Source organism: Brienomyrus brachyistius, chromosome 14 (genome assembly GCF_023856365.1).
Source record: "Brienomyrus brachyistius isolate T26 chromosome 14, BBRACH_0.4, whole genome shotgun sequence".
Classification (NCBI taxonomy): domain Eukaryota; kingdom Metazoa; phylum Chordata; class Actinopteri; order Osteoglossiformes; family Mormyridae; genus Brienomyrus; species Brienomyrus brachyistius.
This window is the reverse complement of record NC_064546.1, coordinates 5,799,336-5,821,017: the sequence shown is the minus strand read 5'-3', so window position 1 is coordinate 5,821,017 and position 21,682 is coordinate 5,799,336. Positions and strand designations below refer to the sequence as shown.

General features: G+C 40.6%; 1 protein-coding gene across 4 annotated transcripts in view; it reads left to right on the top strand.

Moving 5' to 3' along the window:
* LOC125707168 (neuronal PAS domain-containing protein 3) overlaps positions 1–21,682 on the top strand; it is a 280,684-nt gene that overhangs the window by 106,281 nt on the left and 152,721 nt on the right. The window lies entirely within an intron of this gene.

The following is a 21,682-nucleotide window of genomic DNA, read 5'->3' as shown; positions in this document are numbered from 1 at the left end:
GGCAGGCAGACGGGCAGGAAGCAGGCAAGACAGGCAAGGTACGGGGAAAACTGGGATTTAATGATAATACGGGGAGCAGGAAACATCGGACGCCAACTAACATCAATGACAGACACTGAACTGAGGCAAGACGGACTGAAATAGACCAAACAACAGGGTACAGCTGGGTACAATCAGGGAAGCACACGTGGATAATCAGGGGGGCGTGGCACACACGAGGATCGTACGAGCTGGGCGTGACACCGAGGTGCACTGATGGTTTTTTGTTATTTTATTTCATTTACTGTATATGCATTTTATTATAGAGTACATCTGGTCCTTTCATGTTATCATACTGTTTAATAAAACATCAAAAGAAAAACAATGTGTATTAATTTAAAGAACAAAAGATCATTAAAACATTTTTGAGTTCATTATCAGAATTAAGCATGTACTGTAAGTGAAAGGACATTTTGATTGCTGAAAATGCATTTCAGATATTTAGATAAGTCAGGTGGAATATTAAAGCCCTTAAAAGGTCGCGGCATTCTTTATAGCATGTTGTATGTTGCGTAACATTGCCTGGCATAATGTCTGTTGGACAAAAATGAGGACACATTAGAGGACTTTAGAAGGCATGATGCTGAACTGCGTGTGCCGATGCTAACAAAGGAACATACAGCAGCAGCATGACCAAGGAGGGATCAGCTGGCAGAAGAGCCTCTAAATTGTGAGATAAAAAAAATAACAGCCCTTTTACCTTTAATTTGAACATTTTAAAATACCTTAAAAATTGTAGGTTGTGCTTTGCTTGAAGAAAGATTGCACTTTTATTTATATTTTGCAAACTACAAACCCAAAATTAAAATTATAATATACAAGCATAATTAAGTCCCTGTTCCTAGCCACTGGTCTCTTTCAGCAGTGAGCTTCCATTTTCCCTGTCTTCTGACATCATTACACCGCTTTCAGCACTGCGTGCATGAGGCTTAGGTGGAACAATGATGCTTCCGTAGAAGATACTGTAAGCTCGCACATTTTCACCTCGCTCCCGACCACATCCTTTTCTTCGGGCAAAAAGCGATCTGGGGAAACGTGCCATTGTAATAGCAATCTGCCATAGATCATGCGCTGCTGCCTTTTTAAAGGTGAGGTGATGCATTTTTCCATTTGGTTTATTGCATGCTACACCAAAAACACACCTTTGAATAATTAAGAGAGTCAGGACAACCTTTTTGTGCCTTGCACCTGCGCAAAGTCTGTTTTTTCCGGCATTAAAATAGCTAAATGGGTTTGGACACACCCATAGGTGTTACTTGTGCTTTGCAATTTATGCGTTGCGATAGATAGTCAAAACTGAGCCCATCATGTTAATATCCCCATTTAATAAACCGTAACTGGCCTTAAATATTGTTGCATGCAGCAGTGAAAAAAAATACTTAGTATTTTTAAGTGGTTGCCTCTGTTTGTCTGTGTTCGGTATGAAGCAGACAGGTCCTGTTTTCTGGTTTTGTTCTTTGAAATCGTGAAATTTGTGCTTTTATGAAATCCGGATTGCACATTTATTGGGTATCCTAAATCTTTAAACTCTAATGTTGTAGTTAAAATACTAAGATAATATATGGCACTACAAATATTAAATCATTATAAGAGAATTAAAAAGTTGTTTTTGAAAACATATTAATTAGTTATTTTGATTAATACTATGCCATATACTTCCTAGCACATTACAACTTTTAATGATTTGAGCATAAACGTTGACATTCCAAATGAATTACTACAACACCTCTGAACTTGGTATCTAAATCAAGTGTCAGTCTCAATTCCTTGCAGGCTCGTTTTCATCTTAACCCATTCCCCTGGCTTAATTAGTTGAATTACTAGTTAATTAGCTGTACTGTCCACACTAATTTGTTTGCCCAAAAATAGTGTTTAAATGCATATTTTTTTAGCATGCACTGCGATGTATGAAATGTATTAAAATAATGATGTTAAATAGTTTAGAGTGTAGACTGGCAGAAGCGCGAGGCCTATCTGAACGAAGTTTGACACCCTTGTTCCAACAATAAAACCAGGGTGTTTTTTCTTTCTCAGTGCAAGTGACAGTTCAACAAAGATAATTTCATTTGGTTGCTCATCCCCAGGCTGACAGTGTCTTGCTTTGAGTCTATAGGGTCAAGCATAATTGATAGCTGGTTGTGTATAAATTTATGGTAATGTCATGATCTATAAGAGGAAGTTTTTGTAACTGAATTGGAATGGGTGTTTATAATTAAGATAAGAATGGAAAGGGAGGTTTTTTTAAAAGAATGAAAAACCAAAACAGTTCTATGACTGAACTTGAGGCTGTAAATTTGATCTTCTTAAAAATGGTTTATTTTTATTTTTAAGATCATGGCAATGGTTTATGTTTTATATGTCTTACGTGGGAAAATTAGTGCGGTAAAGTAGTGCCAATGTTACAGTCATCATTCTTATGCTCTTTATAATTTGAAATCATGTATTACATTTGAAGAAATTAATTTCAATGAACTGAGATTATGCATTGTACTCTGTCTTCTGTTTGAGGAGGCTCATACACACTGTAAGCAGTAATACTCCATTGGTAAAATTTTGATGAAAGGTAGGTGCTGACTACACAGAAGAAAACAAGGTCAGGATGTGTAGTGCAAAGTGCTCTGCTGATAGTTTGTGTCGCATTCATTTACGGTGTAGTATTTAAGTGAAAAATTTATTTAGAAAAATAGTGGTTTTTGTTTCTACCATCTTGGGTTCTAACACTCACATTTATATTCAATGAGTTTTTTCTTTGAATTTGTAGATTTTGCTGCAGGATGTACAGGAAGATGGATTAAGAGGGAAGCTGACAAATCATGGAACAATGCATTAGATCTGTAAACAGTGGCAGTTTTTTTTCCTTGGGATCAAGACAATGTTTTACAGTATTTCAATGTTTTACAAGTGTCTCTTCTGTAGGCTGGTAATTAAGGCAATTAGCTTGTGCCAAACAAGGTTGGACAAAACAAATCCATACTTTGTAAGTAAGAAAAAAGAAAATTTTGCATTTCAAGCAATATATTTTATAAAGCAATGATCTTTGAGAGGGTGTAGCACATTTTTATTTATTTTTTATGTGTTCTGTAAAGAACCACAACGTTAAGAGCAAATTGCCGAAAACAACTCAGTTTTTTTGTTTTGTTTGTTCTACAGAGTGCACAACAGATGGCATCATTGCATTGTCTTCCTTTGAAGATGGGCATACATTTTAATGAGGATATATATACACACACATACACACACACACACACACACTCAAATATTTGGTTCATTGTCTCCAGCCCATACAGTAATAGATTAATATTCTTTCTGTGTCAAGCCATATAAGCAGCATTTTAGACAGTGCTGTATGTTCAACTGGAGAACATAATAAAAGGTCATATATAATCCTGTGCTCACTAGGCATAAATGAAATCCTGCATTTCTCAGTTTACATGCTTATATACCTAATTGTTATGGCATTTGGTCTTACTGATGAGCACATAGCAAAATGAATCTCATAATCAGAAGACAAAAGCACCACTGTTGAGTATAATTTTAAATTGAATTACGAACTCACCAAGTTTCATTCATGGCATTTTCAATAGAATCACTACTGATTCTTGTTTCCCTGCAAAATTAGTACTAATGCAAGCTCCAACTGTACAGCCATTCCCCAAATTGTCAATCTAATGAGCTCCGTGTTTATTTGTGAATAAGGTTTGTTAGCTGACCCGACCCAAGGGGAGACAGTGAAATCACTAGGGCTTGTTTTTAGATATTCTCCATGTACATGAAAGTCTTAGTGAGGAAGTACGCATCAGAAGAGAGATACCATTAACCATACTTAATACTGTTTGATTAATAAGAAAACAATGGGCCCTATTGTCCACGAGCGTATAGCCTGAAGAAAAGTGTGACACTAAGTGGTTTTGCTAGTTTCGTACTGGCGTATTGCTCATATTCTCGCTAGGCGCGCACGTTTTTAAAATAGCAAATGATTTTGTGCACACTCTCCGCTCCTTGGAATGGCTTTTTTTAAATGAGGGGTGGTTGGGTGTATTTTAAGGTAGCGAAATGACAATGGGCTTTTGACCAAGAAAAACTGTGTCCAAAGTCAATGGTGCATTATTAAACGGTATTTAAATGGCACGCTTTAGAAATGTGCAGGTACCCGACACTTGTTATGGACACAGATTACGCCCTCAAGGTGCACTAATAGATTTTATTTTTTTTTATTATTTTATTTATATGCATTTTATTATAGAGTACAACTGATCTTTTTCACGTAATCAAACTGTTCGATGAAACACCATAGGGAAAAAAAATAGATATTAAGTAAAGAATAAACTGTATCATTAAAAAAAAACATTCAAGTTCATTATGAGAATTAAACATTTGGATTGCTGAAAATGCATTTCAGATATTTAGATATTTAGATAAGTCAGATGGAACATTACAATGCAGCCCTCAGAAGGTTGCAGCGTTCTTTTGTGGCATGTTGTATGTTGCATAACATTGCCATGTGTGATAGGTGTTTGTTGGACATGAATGAGAGGACTTTAGAAGGGGTGATGTTGAACTGCAAGTGCGGAAGCAAGTCTACACTGGTACAGCACAGGCAGGGAAGGATCAGTTGATAGAAGAGCTGAATTGACTATAGCCTGGAAGGGAATCTAAATTAAAATTAAAATAAAATAACAGCGCTATTGCCTTTAATTTGAACATTTTAAGACACCTTAAAACTGTAGGTTGTGTTTTGTTTGAACAAAAATTGCAATTTTGTTTATATTTTGAAAACTGTAGACTTAAAATTAAAATAAAAAACACACAAGCATAATTAAGGCCCTGTTCCCAGCTGCTGTGCTCATTTAGTAGTAAACTTCTGTTTTCCCCATCTTCTAACATTATTATACCGCTTTTGGCTCTGTGTGGATGATCTGGTGATGCCAGAAAATGAGGACACACTTGCTGCTACCTCATCCCATGCCTGTTTCACCTTGAAAGGCTTAGCTGGAACAGTGGTGCTCCTGTAGATAATGTGCTTGTGTATTTTCACCTCACACACGAGCAAGTCTGTTTCCTCAGGCGAAAAGCAATCCGGCTTGCTGGGCAAACGTGCCATTGTAATAGCAATCCACTGTGGATCATGCGCTGCTGCCTTTCAAAGGTGAGGTGACATGCCATTCCTATTGGTTCATTGCATGTTACACCCAAAACACGCCTATGAATCATTAAGATAGTTAGAACAACCTTTTGTGCCTTGCACTAGTGCATAGTCTGGTTTTTCCGCCATCAAAATAGCAAAATGGATTTGAATATGCACATGAATGTAAGTTGTGCTTTGCGCTTTATGCTATGCGCTAAATCATCAAAATAGAGCCTAAAGGATGTGTATTTGGAAAAAATATGCAATTCATGTATGCAGATGATGATAACGTGTGCAGAGTTAAGACAGTTACATGTAGCATATGTATTGTCCTAATGAGATGAAACTAGGTGGAAAAGAGGGCCAAAATGGAAGGGAGAAGGATACACGATCACATAATAGTTAACATAATAATCAACTGATTTAGTCATTATAACATGCTAGGCGGTTCGCCTGATGAGTTCATCAGGTGATTTTGTTGGTTCCGCCATAGCTAATGATGAGTTCCCACATGAGCTCAGGCATGGTGTTGCATGAGCCCTTCCTAGGGTGCTTTGCTGGGCCAGTGATCAAGCTGAAAATGACTTTGATCAAGCCGAGGTGAGCAGGGGGCGTCAGCCCCCCTCATCAGAGCACAGGTGACCCAGCTGCCAAAGGGATTATATGAATTTCCTTCTTACAAGCTATTGTACAGAGAAGCAACATAACCCTCTGTGCACAAAAGGGAAACTCTTGCACTGGCTGGCTTAGAGATCGCAGCGATGGGGAGCCTTTTAAGCGACGTGCTGCATGCTAATGCGCTGTGGAGATGTTTCTATGTATTAAAGAGCATGAGGAAGAGCCTGTCTCAACTCAGCTTTGTTTGTGTACACACTGTTGAAGGTGAACTGCAGCAGTAATATCATTTCTAATACTCAGGGGTCCCAGTTCATTCAACATCCCTGTCTTTCAATCAGTTTGCCTGTGCCTTGTCGCGCACACCCGTGTCAGCATCGCCATGAATATGTTATTATATGAGATTTGCAGAAGAAATGGCTGAGCCAACTTCTGGCAGAACATTTCTACTTAATAACTGATGATTGTAACCTTTAGGGAAATCTTGGTGCTGCGATGGTTGGTGAATTTTCTGCTCCTTAGGATTGGGTCTTCACTAAAAGATTTAGAGGGGGAAATCTCCATTCATGTTTCATTTTGCAAAAGGAAAACAGACATTAAGAACTGGGGGTTTTACTGCAAGGGTGGTTCAGTAAGTTCCCAGTGTCATCACAAAGAGAACCTCTGCAGTCTTGAATAAAACACATTGAAGCAAGAGCTGAGAGCAGTGTGGCCATTGTAAAAGTGTGAACACTGGTTCTTTTCAGTAATAAAAGCTCCTAATATTAATGGTATCAAAGAAAGTTATTATCGTAACTTGTGCAGACGAGCTGGTCTCCTTTTGTGTCTGTTGACCTTTACCGTAATTGACCCATCAACTAATTTTTTCCGAGCATTTTAACCGAAATTTGCTGGTCTCTGTCAGAGGTGGTTCACATCTGTTGAAGGACACTGCACAAACAAGCATGACCTTTCTCTTGTTCTGAGGCTGGCGTGTGCCTCCTGACCCCCTCCACCACCTGTGCATTTATTATTCATGCATGGAGAACAGTAACTCGCCGCCAAAATGCCACACTTTATTAACAGCAAAAAAATGGATGTTTCTCAGAGTCTGCATCTCCTGAGGCTTCTACATACTCTCTGTTACTGAGCATTTTCTTCAGTCACTGATACTGTTTGCATACATTTTTTTGTATTTTCCTATTTTCCTTTCATCTAAATGCATATGGTCAACGTAGTTCCCTTGGTGAAGATGCTGCATGTTTGCTTAATAGTCTGAGAAGATTTTTAAATGATTTTTATCCACCATAAGGACAGTGATTCTAGACATTCTGATGGAAGCAACATGGAACACACTCATCAAGAACGTATTGGGAAGAGAACATTATATTTCAAATTTCATTAAAGGAGTCATCTCATTTAATCCTTTGTCCACCACATGGATCTCCCAACCTAGTAAATCTCGGTTTAAATCCCTCCATATTACCACTTAATCTGGTCATGTAAGAGATGACCATGTGGACCATGTGTGCTCACCTTGTGAAAGGGGCGTTGTGAAGCAGGCTAGCTGCAAAGAGGCCAGTGATTAAAGCTTGGTCTCTGTGTGCTCACTGTGCCACTTTCATTGTTAGTGGTAATGAAGGAATTAATGCATTCTAATGCATGACAACAGGACCTCTGTGAGGATTGCTGGCTTGCGAGCATGGCTGCACAGGCAAAATCAAACTTCCTATATTCTTCAACCTTTAAATGGAGTAATTTGCCCAGCTGTAAATGTGAGATGTTCCTTTCCCAGCTGTGGCATAAGAAAAATTGAATGACAGTGAGCAAAACAGCAGTAATTATAAAACTAATTACTAAATGCTGATGATGCCCATAGGCTTTGCATAAGTAAAATTAGAAAAGGAAATTGCTTTTGGCTGCATGGAAGCAGTGGGCATGTTTGTGTTATTTTCTTTATTTTTTTGTGCCTACCAAAGAATATAATTGCCATGGAAACAATTACTTGTACACCTTTTCTGCCACAAACAGCTTCAGGATGCATTGTTGTCAAACAATGTGTATTAATAACTGAGAGCACTGTACGCACTTTGTTCATGAATAGATTACTAATAAATGGAATACTTGCAGAAAACAATGACTATGAACAGGAACATGATTTTAGTTGAGGTTTCCAAAATATGTATGTTTTTCAGAGACCTAAATCATACATGTCCCATTTCTAAGAGCAGTTTGATTCACTTTTGTACTCAGTGGCCATCTGTCTGCTGAACGTAGATGTATCAGCAGGTGTATATAGCTGTTCGCTAGGGTGTTTTCTTCTGCCTGCCAGCATGGTATGTATGTGTGTTAAGGGTCTTTGATTACATTGGAATCCCCTGAAATTGCTGAGGTTTTTGATAAGTCAGTATTAACTTGCTGAACATATTAAAAATGTCAGTGACCTGCTTGTGAACTGCTAATGTCTGTGAACTGCTTGTTTCTAGAAGAATGTGTGTACCTGAAAACAAATGTTTAGGTACATCCTGTCTGTCTTTTCCCTCTTTGACTTCCCTAGTATGTGTAAGTGCTATACCTTGTTTTGCTGGGCCTGGTAATTAGTCCTTCTGCAAATGCAAATGGTAAAATAATGGAGAAATAAATCAGAGTGACAGTTGGAATGAATACAGAAGGCCTCGCTTCTTACTTTGTGACTGGCCATTTAGTCAGCTGTAGCTAATATCTGCATAAATTGATACAAAGCACCAGCCTTTAAGTTGTACGGGAACCAAGAGTGCTGTGCCGTAACATCTCTACATTTCTGAAAATGAAAAGTTTCTTTTAACAAGTAATGTACAAGTACTACAGCTATACCTGTATCAGTCTACAACCACATCCCCAGGCTACCAAAAGCTGTACACCATTAGGCCTGAAAGCACATATCACTTAAGAATGAGGGCAAATTGTGACATTGTTTGATTGAAAACGGGACTGTCTGAAAATTTTAAGCGAAACCGAACTGTCGTGGTTCATGAAACCAGATTAAAGTGCACAGCAGTTCTCAATATTAAATAGGTTGGAGCAGGTGTTACTTGGCTTGATTTTTTTCCACCTGTCCCACAAGAACTGACTAGGTGACAGATTATTTTCCTACTGAATTGCAGCTTCTTTGGAAAGCAGGATCTAAAAGCACAGCATGACGTTCAAATAAAATGAAGGACATTTACTATTACAAGTAATGTCCTTAATAATCTTGTTAGTCTAGTCCCTCTCAGTACGAGACAAATGGAACATTATAGGCTTATGGGCTGTAGTAAATAATTTAGTTTCCAATATTCTGGCTGATTTGACAGTAAATTAAAATGACATGAAAAGAGCTTGTTGAATAAAGAAAGTATCCAATCAAATTTAATTGGCTTGACTAAGGCAGCAGTAATATGTTTTATAATTAAACCATGTTGTCTTGGAGGTTTATTACCATACATGAATCAAAATGTCAAAAATAATTCCTTGATATTGTGCTTTTAAAATATCATAGTGCCAGTATCCTTCTGTAATGCAGAGTTTCCCATTTTGCTTACATGTTAATGCAACATGAATACATTCACTCTACTTTTTAATGTTTCATATTTAAAGTTAGCAAAATATCAGAGCCTATTTACTCCATCAATGTGGTCAGAGCAATGTGTATGCTTTGTATTCATGCTTTGGGTTTTCTTTGTGTAGCCAAGGCCAGGATAGTGAGGTCATCAAGTGGCAGATTTAGGAGTAAGGTCATAGCGCAAGGTCATAATGCGACCTAAGCTGCAAACTGTTTGTGATTTAAATTTGTGCTCTGTTGACTGTTACTCCCACTCCAGGACACAAATGACTTCCCTAATCATCCAATTTAATCACACCATTTTCTACTCCTCAATAACTAGGGCCGTCTCAAAGGCATTTATATTGAAACCAATGGATTTCTACCATTTAAATGTGATGGGGGGGTTGGGCTGTAACGAGAGAAAGACACCGGCAAGGTCTTAAAAAGGGGGTTGCTCATGCGTGAAGCATTTACCTATCTCTATCTCAACGCATGACTAACGGTTTTTGGTCACCCATTTCATTTCCTAATATCTCTAATAAGCCTTTTGATAACGGCCTCTCTCTCAGCAGCTTTTTTTTTTTTTAAATTCTGCCTCTTTTGAGCACTGAAATGTTGATGTCTGCATCAAGCCTGTGATGAGGCGAATATGCCCAGAGACTGCGGTTGCTGACCGTTGCCAGAGCTAGGCCCCCAGCTCACAGACAGAGCCCCTCTCCGTGAGTAAGCTGGCAGTGTGGCATTCTGGCTACCCCCATTGCTTCCCAGGCATCCACACACATGCCTGCAGAGATCTCTCTCCCAGGGCAGGGCTGGAGGCTGAGGAAGCACCCACATACAGATCCTCTTCCTCCAAATGCTCTGGCCAAGAATTCTTGGGCCCAGACCTTAATAAACAGACGGCTTTGGGTTTCCACTGACGATTGAGCCCAGCCCTGTGCCATCTTCCTCCTGTTGGGAGCTCGCACTAATAAGAATGTATACTATGCATGAATTAAACATGAAGCCTGTGTTTTAGTTATTGAGGCTCTCCACTAGTAGCATCTTGATGTGGCATCCTTTGAAGTCCTTTGCCAAATCCATAGTGATTTTTGAGGGAATTTGTATGAGTTTTAAGCAATTACGAGGAACATGGGCTCCAAGTGTCACACCGCCCCTTGAAAAGCTCAGACTGTTTTCATTTAGGCTTCCCTATTCTCCAAGGATTGCGATCAACTACAGTCAATCGTCATAAAAAAATATGCAGATTTTTGTTGTTGAGTTAAGCAGAGAAGTATGTTAAAAGACTTTGGGCTATAAAGACAGAATTTGATTTGAGACTTACATCAATGTTCTCTAAGTAAGAAATGTGTTTGTTTTTTTCCATTACCATAAAATTTCAGGCATGCTTCGATTTCTGTATAACATGCATTAGATTACAGCTGCACTAATGTAGCAGAGGCTGAAGTGAAACCCCTTCATCTCTGCTGGAAGATTTATCCTATGTGACATGAAACATAAACATAAAATATTTTTCTATAATTTAAATAAAATGACGGTCAAATAAATGAAATTCAAATACCTAGCTAAAGGATCATTGATAAAATTCCAAATATTTTTGACCTTTTTCGTGCTATTTGTCATTACTGGATTGTTCGAGTACTTTATTAAAATTACTATTACACTAGTACAATTCAGTAACAGTGACGCAAAATTGTGTCACATAAAGGATTAAACATTAAAAGAAGCTAAGGCCAGTATTTTCTATGGAAGCCTATTGCTTTTGAGCAGGTCAGCGCCTCCATGTTTTTGTCTAATAACAGCATTATTAACACAGTTGTTTTTGTCACCTTGATTTGTTTTGGTGTCCTCTCGTCTCAGAATGAAGGAGCTGCATCTAACCAGAGAGTGGTTTAATTGTCACAACACTCCCTCCCCCCCCCCCCCCCGCACACACACATCCCCTCATCTGTCTTAACAGAGGAAAAATCAGTGTTCTTGCATTTTCTCTATCTGTGTCATGCAAGCCAGGCAGCAGAAGTAGGCTGCTGTAAATGAGCTGATCCTATTAAATGATATCAACTTCAAGGCATTAATGTGATTTAAAGGTTCATTTTTCATTCATTCAATTATGCAGATCCTTTAATTAAACTTCAACAGTTTGTTGGTTTTCTCTCTGTCCTGGGCAAAGTAATTTCTTCACGAGCAAAACTTATAAATTGTGTATATTTTGGTTTATTTACTTTGCTTGGTTGTTTTATTTATTTATTTGTTTTGCTTGCTTTTCTATTTCTGATACATAAAACCTAAGATTAGCTGTATTTACTGATACAGTTAAGTAGTTAAACAGTAATCTTAAATCAATGTCTTTATGTTTTTAGGACTAATTTGAACATAGTGAAACATGGTGGCAAAATTACGTATAAATTGACCAGGTGTAGCAGTCAAGTAAATTATGTCTATGAAGAGAGCTCAAGGAGAGTAAGATAATGATTGACAGCTGGTGTCTAACAGTGTTCAATACATTGGCTCTCTTCTTTATTTTTGGAATATTTATGAAAGGGTGTAAGAGTGGACAGACTGATAGGTAGAGAGGGTGACATTGGTTAGGCCATAGTGTGATTATTCTGTGTAAATATATTACGCTCTCATTTATATACATTTTATATATGTCATACAATATGCTTATGTAGCCTGTATAAAATGCTATTCTTGACAATTTTTGGATACTAATCTAAGACAAACACATTTTAAGTATAACGAAAAACTTTTTAAATTATATTGGATTAAGCTCCGGGTTCTTTAATATGACTAATCGCACCGTGCTTAGACACATGACGACATGCACTATGCCAGTTTAGTTCTCATTTTGACAGTTGACAAGGTTTCTTCTCTAGAAGGGCTTGCTAGAGGCACTGTTTCCTGGCAAAAAACAGGTTCCTTCTCAAAACACTGCCAGGGCAGCTTTTGTCTGTGCAGACATACCAGCTGTTTCCACCAGTACAGAGCAGGGAGTCAGCCTTGTCTTTCATGTGGGTGTTTTAAATCACACCATATCTCATTGCTGATTGACAGTAATTCTCCCCAATCAGACATGCTTTGAAACCTGCAGATTATTCTGTTCCTTGTTCTACTTCTCTCTACCAATCACGAACCAAATTTATTAATGTTTAACATTATTGTTAGTTTTGGTGTAAACCACATTTATTCCTAGTGATATGATAATATCAGGACTAATTGTCAGCCATGTATTGTGATAAGGTAACAAGCATTAATTTGGATTAGTAACAAACATGTCGCATACAGTACACGGCACCGTGTGATGAAGTTGTGAAGTTTGCTTTCAGCTTTCTCTGCTGGCCCCTTTAATTACACATGTAATGGCATGCGTGAACATCATATTCCAGATAATGATTTTAATTGCTTTTTGCCAGAAGGCAGTTTAGAAATGTATTTTTTTTCTTTTTTGCTTTGTTCTTGGGCAACATGTTGTTTTTATTTATTTATTATGAGATTTTTATTTAGTGATAAATCTCCAGGAGCCTCAGATGATTATACCTATGAGCAGCTTGGACGCAAATAGGTTGATGAATGTGACTTCAACCAGGCGATGAAGAGAGGCTCAGATAACGCCTGTCCACAGTAATGGGAATGCAGTATGGAGGGCTTGCCACCAATACACGTCACTGAGTGTTTTCAGTCATAGCAGTCTAATTCAGTTCAGCCTAATTCTCATGCAGGATTTTTAATGAATAACACAGCAGATAGCATGCTTTGTTAAAGAGGATTGGAGTAAATGTGAATTACAATAATACATAATTTACTTACATGATTTTTACAGTCCCTGTTGCTGCAGTTTGATTCTTACTTCCCATGGTTTACTCTAGTTATTATTTTCTGTTTGTGAAGGAACTATCTGAAATTGCCTAGGTTGCATACACAATTGCTGGTGTAATAATTATCCCTCAAACTGCTCACTGAGACATCTGTGGGTGGGAGGACTAAATTAAAACTTAAAAACAAAACAAGAGTCAGGAACAACACAGCCCCATACAAAATGTATGAAGGATTTATTCTTTGTGAACGAAGTGACTTCAGGAACGGAATGAGAAAGAAAAGAAAATACTTAATTGACAATTTCTTGGAAATTGCTGAGGGGAAAAACAAAAGAGTAGCTCCAGGTTGCCAGGGTGTAATAAGCCGTTTCTCATCACTGTCTCTGTGATTGAGCCTATACAAAATCGATTTATTTCTCGGGTAACTCAGAATAATTGAAATACAGACAAGGTTTGGTTCCAATTTACCAGCAATAAAGTTGTAATAGGGTTTTCTCCGCAATTTTAGCCTTAATGCGCTCATTCTAAAGAGCAGTATTTTGCCAGTCGAACAAATAACATCAGTGAAGCTTACGACCAGTAATAGCCCCACATTGATGCACACATTAAACTTGTTAAATCAATTCTGTAGACACTTTCTAAAGTGGACTGTCTGTTCTTTCCTACTCCAGCCTACTCAAATTCGTTTAAACTTCTCAATCACTTTCATTCCTTTTTAATGACTCTCCACTTTTAAATGATAATTATTTATACTCTGCAGATATTCCTTATAAAAAATAAGATCTTAATAGGGCATATATTCATAGGCAGGTTATTACGCTTGAAATGACTGCTTGTTTACTAAGACCATACTGTGCATTTAAAGAGGAGAGTCTTAGCAGGGAGCAAGTTGAATTCTTTTTGCTTGATTTCGGCTCAAATTACTCTCTGCTTTATCATGCTCTCTTTTTCTGATTGTCACTGAAGAATAGCTACATTTCTGTCTACGAATAAAATATGCATCGCTCATGAGTGAAATGGAGATGCACGCATTCATGCAATAGGTAGCTACAATTTTTAATTCTCTTTATTGGTATACTTAGTGAAATCAAACCTTGAGGGAATCAATTTTGCAAACAAAAATGCAGTGATTGAATATACAAACATGAGCAAATATGAGCAGAAACATTACGGTTAATATGTCAGTTTTGTCACAATACAGATTCTCAGGGAACACAGGGAATGAATGTATTCATTACAATTACAATAGAAAATATCCATATGCTTTAATTATGTATCTCCACTAATTTCCAATTCCCTTTGCTTATAAAGGCAACATGCATTTTGATTATTTGCATGCATGTTAGTGTAGGTGTCTGTAATCACTGCAAAAGTGCTTGTGCTTGTTCCCAAGGTCAAAACAAAGATGCCGTGCTGTGTATGCCACTGACAGCTTTATGCGCATGTCTCAGTGGCGACATGGTGCCACAGGAGTGACAGGCCGCTGTCAGTCCCCCTACAGGCAGAGCAGGCGGCTGGGCACGTGCTTGTTTTTGTCCGGGTGTCAGGGACGCAGGTACAGTAATTAAAGCGTGTCTGTGTGCTGAATCCCCTTCGCCTGGCAGCTGGTGATGCTTTATAGAGACATTGAGCTAATCGATTAAAAGCGCAGAGACAGGGGAGTTGTCTGACAGCACTGTACTAAGATGAAATTAGTCAGAGGCATGGGGAGGGGGGCACAGGTGACCGGGCCCCTTCTGGGAGTGAGCCTGGGTAAAGGGGGCAGCGTGTGCTGATCCCCATGTAATTAGGACAGCCATGTTTCAACAGGATTTCCAAATTATCACGAGAGAGCGAGCGAGCGAGCACGAGAGAAGGAGGTAGAGGGAAGCAGGAAGGGGGCTGGGGAGAAATCGGGGGACACGCTTCTTTTGCAAAAACTTGGCCTCTCTCCAGCATGGCTGAAATTACACGAAATTAGTCAGCTGCCGAGGAATGTGAAATCAAACTAATTGCCTTTTGAAGTAGCCGGCATGTAGTGGCGGCACGGGGCCGGGATTGGCCGCAGCCCGCCTGTCTGGGAGCGTGTAGCACCCTAATCGATTTCACAGCTGATACGACAGCGACACGCATGCAACACCTTGCACATGGCCCCCCTCATCCATGTAAATTCCATGCAGAATTTGCAGGAAAAAGATGGGAGAAAGTCACTTACCGCAGAGGTGCAAAAACACCACAGAACAATGGCTGTTTCAGAAACAAAAATGTAATCTCAGTGAAGGTGAATAAATATGATGCAAACCTTGTTACAAACACATCTTTCATATAAACAGTGCCGGCGGTGTCTAGACATCATTGGACGCGTGCCCCAGAGACACACATAGCTGTCTGAATGTGATTTCTTTGGATCATTTAAATGGGGAGTTTGCAAATCCACGCAGCAGACCTTTACACAATGGTCCACAAAACTACAAGACATTGTTTACTCACATTGTTTAGTTTTTCTTTCACTCTGTGTCATTTGCTCCCCAAAAACTTTTTTTTGTGCGATTCATATGAGTGATTCAGGAGTGTTTATCAGCTCCCAAGGAACGGCTGCATCACTGGACTTTAGCCAAAAGTTCACATTCCTTTAATGGGTCAGGCTGAAAAAATGACCATTTTAATCGTCTTCCACAGTGCATAATGACAGCAATTACTGCTTTGTGGGGGTCTGTTACTTCTTACATTGAGATCATCATAGTTTGTTTTTCACTGGCTAAGCAGTACTTCAAGTGAATAATACTCAGCTGAGGTTGAGCAATACAAAAAGTTCTTTTGAAGTTTTCAAATCCTTGTTTGGAATACTATGCTCTGCCTTGGCTGTCTCTGATGTTGAAATACCTTTTCATTTTGTTCTTTTACAGTGTACTGTTTCACGGGAAACCACAGTTTTACCCTGCTATCTGAGCAAAACTAGCTTTTTTATATTTCTGGAAGTTTGTAGCTGCTGTTCAGACTAGACTAGTGTAACTATACAGCGTAAACCAGTGAGTGCATATTCTAGCCATTTAATTACGGAAGAGGAGAAGCATATCACCTTTGGTCCTAGCCTTTGCTTGATCAATAAGTGAGAAATAGTGTGAATATAAACCAGGTAATTTCCTCACTGTCCATTCTTGTCTCTATCTGGCTACTGTTGAACTTTGCATGCCTCTCTCTCTCTCTCTTTCTCTCTCTCTCTCTCTCTCTCACACACACACGTTGGCTTACCTATCTGAATGGTCCCCAAAAGTGATCTATGCAAACACCCCCCCTCCCCACACACACATATGTAAATGTTTGTATATATATTTGTGGGGATTTTCCTTTACTTTCTATGGGCAAAACCCCAATCCCAACAATAGCAACCTTAACCCCTACCCAGCCCTAACCTTTAACCAAAAGTAACCAAATCAAATACAAGACTTTTGGCATGTTTAGTTTTTCAGTTGCAGTCAGCGATTTTTATTAAATGGAGTTTCCTCTTATGGGGATCGAAAAGCATCAAAATAGCAGGTTTTACATTATCCCAGCTCAAAGCCCCCAGTAAGCAAGCCAGAAGCAACTGTGCCAAGGAAAAATGCCCTAGTATTAAGAAACCTTGGGAGGAACCAGACCTAAATGGGGACCCTACCCTCCAGGGATGGCAGAGGAAGCCCTAATCCTAACCAGACCCAAAAGGGGAGCCCATCCTCCCGGGGACAGTAGAGGAAGCCCTTACCCTAACCAGACCTAAAGGGGGTCCCCACCCTCCAGGGGGCATCAGAAGAAGCCCTAACCCTAACCAGACCTAAAGGGGGTCCCCACCCTCCAGCGGGCAGCAGAGGAAGCCCTAACCAGACCCAAAGAGGGACTCCACCCTCCAGGGGTGGCAGAGGAAGCCCTAATCCTAACCAGACCCAAAGGGGGAGCCCATCCTCTCGGGACGATAGAGGAAGCCCTAATGCTAACCAGACCCAAAGGGGGTCCCCACCCTCCAGGGGGCGGCAAAGGAAGCCCTAACCCTAACCAAACCTAAAGGGGGTCCCAACCCTCCAGGGGGCGGCAAAGGAAGCCCTAACCCTAACTAGACCCAAAGAGGGTCCCCACCCTCCAGGGGGCGGCAAAGAAAGTCAAATAAACAAGATGGCAGAATCCTAATTTACACAGTCCAAATTTTAAGATTTGAGTTTCATTATATAAGCAGTTCTTTTGTTAGCTCTTTTCTTAAAATTTTGAGGTAATAATGGAATAGTGATGAAATATGTCTGTAGTTACTTTTCAGAAAGCACAACTTACAATGATATAAAAGTAAAAAGTCAACAGTGTCTAGTATTACATTGAAGGCAGATTTTGCCTGTGGGTTGAAATCTTGTGTTAAATATAGAGCTAAAAAGATTATTTTCTATCTGATTACTCTGATGTAGAATGGAAAATACCTTTTCCAGGGGTCGGGGTGCGTGAAAAGTGTTGGCATCCGGCTCATTACTCTGCAAAGTCAGCTGAGAAATGCAGCTTCTTCTGGGCCAAGGCAGGACCCGTCAGGCTGTTTGCTGACACGCATGCCCCCCCGACCTCCCCCGCCACGTGGCCCCCTAGCACTAATGAGCGAATATGGTGTTCCCTGCGCTCCCAGCCATGCCACTGTCTTTTTGCAGCTTTGGTGAGCCCCCACAACCCACAAAGGCGGATCCTTCTTACAGCTCCCTGTGTTCTGTGCCATTGCTTTCCTGTCTAACCTTTAGCCCTTCAATGTCAATAACAACAGTGTGAGTCCCACCAAACTGTCAGCCCTCCCCACTGTTTTAGTGTCAATAGCACCAGTGTGGGTCCCACCAAACTGTCAGCCCTCCCCACTGTTTTAGTGTCAATAGCACCAGTGTGGGTCCCACCAAACTGTCAGACCCCCCCCACTGCTTTAGTGTCAATAGCACCAGTGTGGGTCCCACCAAACTGTCAGCCCTCCCCACTGCTTTAGTGTCAATAGCACCAGTGTGGGTCCCACCAAACTGTCAGACCCCCCCACTGCTTTAGTGTCAATAGCACCAGTGTGGGTCCCACCAAACTGTCAGCCCTCCCCACTCCTTTACGGTCAATAACACCAGTGTGAGTCCCACCAAACTGTCAGACCCCCCCCCCTCTCCTTTAGTGTCAATAACACCAGTGTGGGTCCCACCAAACTGTCAGCCCCCCCCACTCCTTTACGGTCAATAACACCAGTGTGAGTCCCACCAAACTGTCAGACCCCCCCCCCTCTCCTTTAGTGTCAATAACACCAGTGTGGGTCCCACCAAACTGTCAGGGCCCCCCCACTCCTTTACGGTCAATAACACCAGTGTGGGTCCCACCAAACTGTCAGGGCCCCCCCACTCCTTTACGGTCAATAACACCAGTGTGGGTCCCACCAAACTGTCAGCCCCCCCCACTCCTTTAGTGTCAATAACACCAGTGTGGGTCCCACCAAACTGTCAGCCCCCCCCACTCCTTTAGTGTCAATAACACCAGTGTGGGTCCCACCAAACTTTCAGGGCCCCCCCACTCCTTTAGTGTCAATAACACCAGTGTGGGTCCCACCAAACTGTCAGCCCCCCCCACTCCTTTAGTGTCAATAACACCAGTGTGGGTCCCACCCACCTGTCAGCCCCCCCCCCTCCCCCCCACTCCTTTAGTGACAATAACACCAGTGTGGGTCCCATCAAACTGCCAAGCCCCCCCCACTCCTTTAGTATCAATAACACCAGTGTGGGTCCCACCCACCTGTCAGCCCCCCCCCCCACTCCTTTAGTATCAATAACACCAATGTGGGTCCCACCAAACGCTCAGCCCCCCCCACTCCTTTATTGTGAATAACACCAGTGTAGGTCCCACCCACTTGTCAGCCGCCCCCCCCCCCCCCCACTCCTTTACTGTCAATAACACCAGTGTGGGTCCCACAAATCTGTCAGCCCCCCCCCCCCAATACTTTAGTGTCAATATCACCATTGTGGGTCCCACCTCCTTATCAGGAACCCCCCCAAATCTTCTACTCAATAATATGGCTGGTTTCCTGAAATACATGAATGCAGCAGAGTTCTTGACTGGAGCAAATAAATAAATAAAAACATGTAAGCAATTTAATACAGTTTCATAATTAACCGCATGAAAGTGTATATCTGATGGAAGTGCAGTCAGTGGTAATTTAATGCTATATCTGTAGGTGTGCTAGTAAAAATTGGCATACTTAGGATGTTAAATATGGTTGGCACATTCATTTAAATTAAAGGACCTTTTCCAGTGGGACTGATTGGTTTAGTGAAGCCCGTTAGGCTAGTTCGGTTTTCTGGATTGAACATGCTGAAGGAACAGGAAGGACACTGGTTCACATCAGTCCTCTTTGGTTGTCCGTGTCTTTGCTGTCCAGCTAATTTAATTCCCCACATGGAAGGGCACCTTGGAACGAGATGTTATCTGTAGCCATGGATGTTAACAACCAGCCAGCCGTGCATCATTAAAAACACTCACTGTAAGCAATAATAAAAACATTGTCTCTCGTTGTTCTGTCTTTCTGTATGTTTACCAACAGAGCTTAGTGTTACGTCTGTTCAGCTTTCCAAGACAGACACTAAAATGCGTCCTTGGCTGTGTTATGGTTCCCATTCTCTATCCTCTGTCTTTCTTTTTAGTGCTTGATATAAAGCTCACAGGCAGCCTCAACCAATCTTGTTTTCAGTAGAGCAGTTAAACTATTTTATGGTGGGCACCCTCAAAGCTTTAGAGTCTTAAATTCTCCCTGTAATGGTAGATTAATTTCAGGCTGCCTAATGCAATCCAGGACAAAATACTTTAAATGCGTTTAAATGCATTGGTGGGGGTGGGGGGCAGAGAATGAGGCAAATGATGCACAAAAGCATTTTTTTCTTGTCTGAAATGCCATTGATAGTTTCCACAGTGAGCATCAGCCAGTGTAAAAGTGACCTGGTTTCTATCGCGGTGGATTCCTTAACACAGGCATCCCTCAGAACCGCACAGCCTGCCAGCTGCTTCCTGCACAGCCACTGCAGCAGGTGTGTCTGCTGCACTGTTATGTTTGAGATAATAAAACTCCCAACTTCCATGGTGGGATGGAGATAAGGAATGCACATCAGGTTGAGCCACTCCTGGTTTTACTTGCTGCAGGCAGCCATTTGAAGCAGTCAGCGGGGGCTGTATCAGTCTGTCAGAGCTGTGGCACGTGCTGGACGGCTCCTTTCTCTGACAAATTTTTTTGTTTGCCAAATTCCACAGTACACCACTCAGTTTAACAAGAATGGGAAAAAGGTACATGAGAAATAATTGCATTGTGATAAAAAAGTTTGAATATGATCAAAGTTAAATGAGTGTGTTATTAGCAATGACCAAGTTACCTGTAGCATTTTAGCACATTACCAACCATGTAATGATGTTAAAATTCACGATACATCTCAATGTCATCCAGTTGAAACATGTATCTTTTAGCCATCCCATAACTAATGAACCCACTGTTATATCCCATGATACTCAAAGAACTGCAGAAGAGATGCTGCTCTTACTGATGATAATAATCTTTTGAACTTGCTGTGGAAAATATATTGATCCATACAATCCATCATGAGGTACAGGTTGGTGTTGGGACAGTGTATAAAGCACTAAAATCATAAATTGGTGAAACTCTTGTTGTTAAGCTAGTTCGTGTGTCGTCTGGGTCATGTTAAGCTTGGTGTTAGACAGTCACATCATAAATGTTGGCTCTTTTTACCTTTTCCTAAATCAATATCTTTGAACTGACCTTCCTGTATTAAATTGATGAAAGCTCATTTAAATCAAAGCAAAGTATTTAACACAATGAACAAAGTAATTCTTCAGTTTAACTCAACAATTTCAATAAGATGACTTGTACCCTAATGGCTTATAATTAATCCCCCCCCCCCCCCCCCACACTTTTGAATATCATACTTAGGGTAGTCAGCGGATTCCACTGCTTTATCTAATACATAATGTTCATTTCTGGCTCTTAATTGCGTATAAACGAAAATTGGCTTTGCAGCAAGATGAATTGTGGGAAGGGATCAAACCACCCAGCATGTCCCAGAGATGTGAGCCTGAAAATGCAATTTGGTGGAGATACGCTGAGCAGTTCAGAGTTCGTTAATTTTTACTGCACAGGTAGCTGCACTGAAGTGGGACTGATTTGTATTGAAATCTATTTTGAGGTGGGCACAAATGGTAATCCCCATGTTATTTATCTGCCTTTATGGCAAGTGCGGATCAATGCATAGAGCTCCTTGTGCTGACGCCGTCCCGTAGAGCTTAGCATGTCCCGCCGTGTCCATGGCAGCTGCATGCAGGCAGCAGGACCAGGCGCTGATTGCATTCCCTTTACTGTGTGTCAGTGGAGTCAACAAGCTTGAGGTCATTTCATTTTAGTGGAGAGGGTCAGTTGCCTTTACAAGACAGGCCTTGATTAGTGGAGTTCTTGTACCATCACAGTGCACTACCAGTTATTTTGGCATTGCGATATGATTGAGACAACCAAACCATGCGTATGTATTGCCAGGTGCTGAACATGAAACA